This window comes from Salvelinus fontinalis, chromosome 27 (assembly GCF_029448725.1).
Source record: "Salvelinus fontinalis isolate EN_2023a chromosome 27, ASM2944872v1, whole genome shotgun sequence".
Classification (NCBI taxonomy): domain Eukaryota; kingdom Metazoa; phylum Chordata; class Actinopteri; order Salmoniformes; family Salmonidae; genus Salvelinus; species Salvelinus fontinalis.
Genome location: NC_074691.1, coordinates 38,787,067 through 38,791,322, shown reverse-complemented (window position 1 = coordinate 38,791,322; position 4,256 = coordinate 38,787,067). Strand labels below are relative to the sequence as shown.

General features: G+C 43.8%; 1 long non-coding RNA gene across 1 annotated transcript; it reads right to left on the bottom strand.

Moving 5' to 3' along the window:
• Window positions 1-1,954: 1,954 nt before the first annotated feature.
• LOC129825544 (uncharacterized) lies at window positions 1,955-2,503 on the bottom strand. Its single transcript, XR_008754902.1, has 3 exons — window positions 2,364-2,503; window positions 2,218-2,273; window positions 1,955-2,122 (listed from the first exon to the last, which is right to left on the bottom strand). It is a non-coding gene; the product is annotated as an uncharacterized LOC129825544 (long non-coding RNA).
• Between the last annotated feature and the right edge of the window lie 1,753 nt (window positions 2,504-4,256).

Sequence of the window (4,256 nt, the reverse complement as noted above, 5' to 3'; positions counted from 1 at the left end):
GTGTAAGCACGATTTGTGCCGCTAAATATGCACATTTTCGATCAAACTCTATATGGATTGTGTAATTTGATGTTACAGGAGTGTCATCTGAAGAATTCTGAGAAGGTTAGTGAAAAAAATAATATATTTTGGCAATGTTGACGTTATCACTCTCTTTGGCTAGAATCTATGCTGGGGTAATGTTTGAAAATGTGGTATGCTAATATAACGATTTGTGTTTTCGCCGTAAAACACTTAGAAAATCTGAAATGTCTGAATTCACAAGATCTGTGTCTTTCCATTGCTATGTGCTGTGTATTTTTAAGAAATGTTTTATGATGAGTAAATTGGTAATACACGTTGCTGTCTGTAGTAATTCTAGGAGCTTTGGTGAGATTTGTGATGATGGCTACAATGGCAAACTATGATTTATACCTGAAATATGCACATTTTTCTAACAAAACCTATCCTATACCATAAATATGTTATCAGACTGTCATCTGATGAGCTTTTTTCTTGGTTAGTGGCTATCAATATCTTAGTTTAGCCGAATTGGTGATAGCTACTGGTGTTGAGAAAAAATGGTGGACAAAGAAAAAGGGTGTCTTTTGCTAACATGGTTAGCTAATAGATATACATATTTTGTCTTCCATGTAAAACATTTTAAAAATCTGAAATGGTGACTTGATTCACAAGATCTGTATCTTTCATTAGGTGTCTTGGACTTGTGATTTAATGATATTTAGATGCTACTATTTAAATGTGACGCTATGCTAATCAGTGTGGGGGGGGGGGTGGGGGGGGGATCCCGGATCCGGGTTTCAGAGGCAGTAGAAGATAACAGGCAAAAAAAAAAAAAAATGGGTCAACTTATTTTAATGTTTCTGAATAAGGTCAAGGAGAAACTTGTGTCCCTGGGACAGGTTAGTGACAGGCAGTGGGACGATGAGGTAAACTGCATTCACATTTTTTAGGCACCTACGGTAATGAGCAAATTACTGTAAGTCAAACACCCTACACAAAGGGACAGGGAGAGTATGAACATATGAAGGAGCTCTGACAATTTAGACATCTTTGGCATTTGAACTACCAGAAACAAAGGTAAACAAATCTGTTTACACCAGTGTTGTGAACCACATTCCCTTTTACTCCAGACCCAGTCTGTTCCTAAACAGAAAGCACATGGTAGGTAGAAGAGAACATATTTGAAGGACAAGGTATTTAGAAAGTCAAATGGTTTATTGAGCAAATCATGCAAGAGTAGCAGGAACACCAGGCTAAATCAAAAGCATAACCGTAGAACCTAAAAGTGTGTCAACAATATCGCCAAATCAGATGTAAATTTTAGTCGTACGGTTATTAAAACAATTCCTACCATTGCAGCGTCCACCCATGTAAAACAATTTGCCTGACGATGCGCAAGTGAAGGAGAACCTCATTTCAAACAAGTGCATTGGTTGGCACATTTCCCCACCTCAGTTACCTTTGCCCTTTTCTTCAAAAGGAGGCACTGTAACAGGGGAAAGACGATTAAGGAGTTGGGCAAACCAAATTATGATCTCCCTATCTAGCTTGTTGAGGGGTCGGGCCGTCTGTTCAAGGCTTGTCGCTTCGGCAGAGGCGCGGGGGCCGGCCGCTTCGGCAGAGGCGCGGGGGCCGGCCGCTTCGGCAGAGGCGCGGGGGCCGGCCGCTTCGGCAGAGGCGCGGGGGCCGGCCGCTTCGGCAGAGGCGCGGGGGCCGGCCGCTTCGGCAGAGGCGCGGGGGCCGGCCGCTTCGGCAGAGGCGCGGGGGCCGGCCGCTTCGGCAGAGGCGCGGGGGCCGGCCGCTTCGGCAGAGGCGCGGGGGCCGGCCGCTTCGGCTGAGGCGCGGGGGCCGGCCGCGTCGGCTGAGGCGCGGGGGCCGGCCGCTTCGGCTGAGGCGCGGGGGCCGGCCGCTTCGGCTGAGGCGCGGATGGCAGTTGCTTCAGATGTGGCAGTTGCTTCAGATGTGGCAGTTGCTTCAGATGTGGCATTTCGACCCGACGTCACATTTGCCGGGCTTTTGTGGCCAGTAACTTTAGCATTTGGAACAGACACCACACTCGCTTGGGCATGGGCTCCAGTTGGTTCAGGTCCAGTGGAGGCAGGATGCCCATAAGCATTACCTAGGAAACAAAGAGAAAAAAAGGTTGTAAAAATCAAGACTTAAGCTATCAGAACTAGACTGATTTGAACTGAAGTAGTGTAAACCAAAACACACCTTGAATGGTAAAACACGTTATCCCTCCAATTAGCAGGCAACAAATCCAAGAAACACTACAAAACATTCAGACAGTTAAACATAAATAACCAGTGAAAAATTTTAGAAAAAGGTAAACCAAAAAATAAATACATTGAAAAACTAACCTCAAAGAGAGTCCAAAAGTCACAGCCATCTTAGTGATCAAAACCACAACCGTATTATTCAGAACTAATGCTAGACAGACACCCTGCCAGAATATCCCTGTTGCTATGTCTAACAGCTGTTTTGGTTGCACCTCATAAAGGAATCCCAGACCCTTCTAACCTGGCTGGCTAATTATGTACAGCTGTCAGCCAATGAACTTAATTTCCATTGGTTCAATTTCCCAATTGCAATTAGGTGCTCTGGATTTCATTCAGCTGGTGTGAACTGGTGTGCTGGAGGGTGGAGTTTGCACATCATGGACCAATCCGACGTTTTTAAAGAGTGAACTCTACCCACCCATTCTGGATTGAGCCAATTGTTTTTCAACAGGAGTCATCCGTTGACGTATGGTGAACAACAGAGATGATTGGATGACAAAAGAAAAACACCAAATTCAGTTAAACAATTTACAGAAAAACAGACAGTTGATGAATGCATATTAAATTTCATACATGTTCATGCGTCTGTAGCTGCCAAATGCTGATCTTTTTCCCACTAATTGGTCTTTTCACCAATCAGATCAGCTGTTTTGCCCATAACGTGGGGCAAAAGGTCAGAATTGGGCTCCCAGTGTAAACACAGTATATGTGGCTGGGACCAAACAGACTATGAGGGAGTTTATCGCTGCTTCCAAATAGACTTCAGCCACTTTCCAAAGCTTAGACGTTGCTGACGTCTGACAGATCTGACATCGCCTAGATAAGTATTTTAAGTATCAGCTAATCACATCATATATCAGTGGTTGACACAGTTGCTGACGTAGCACGCAACCATTGGTTGTTGCGTCGCCTCACATTAGCTGTAGAAAGTGGCGTATGGCTGTGTTACACAGGCAGCCCAATTCTGATATTTTTTCCACGTATTTTCCTTTTGACCAATCACATCAGATCTTTCACGCCAGATCTTTTCACATCAGATCTTTTTCAGAGCTGAATGGTCAAAAGATGAATTAGTTTAAAAAAATAGCAGAATTGGGGTGCCTTTGTAAATGTAGCCTTTGAGGGAGTTTTACTAACCTGAGCCGCGGTGTACCGGTTGATGATGTGAACGGGCAAAAGCAGTGAGGGAGGAGTACCCTTCTCAAATCGTACAGTCAGTGGTGTAAAGGAGGCTATACGCATGTATATCACTTTGTTTTCAGTGGACATTTCGTATAATCAATTCTTAACACCCACTGATGTGTATCAAAGAAGTAAAGTGGAGGTGTATGCTGTACCAATTCACAAGGCTGATGGACCGACTCAGAATGTTCACCTTAAAATGTTGAAAACGATTATTTCTTCACATTTTAAGCGCATGAATGTGTACACAGCGGTAGACCTATGCAGAATGTTCCAAAATGCAGTTTACCTTCTAAAATGTGCACCGCACCAGAGGAGGCTGGTGGGAGGAGCTATAGGAGGACTGGCTCATTGTAATGGCTGGAACGGAAACAATGGAACAGAGTCAAACATATCAAACATATTGGTAACTGTGTTCCATCAATTCCATTCCAGCCATTAGAATGAGCCCATCCTCCTATAGCTCCAGTACTGCACCTCTAATTTGAGCATTTTCATATACAGATATTTGGACAGAGATGGTAATATCCGTTACAGCTCAGACACACTGGAAGGACTGTCAAATGTTTGCCTGACGATTAGTATTTTACACCTCCCATCAATGTCGGCTGTCAATCTCTTTTATGTTCACTCAGAATAGATTGTGAATTTGTCAACCACTCAGCTTTGTTAAAATATACCAATCCAGAAGGTAGCGTTTGTTGGCAATGCATGTCTGTGTGTGTTGCTTTATGGTCTAGTCAATGTTAGCTAGCTGTGCTGGTGTTGTAGAAAGACCTTGTTGATACTAGT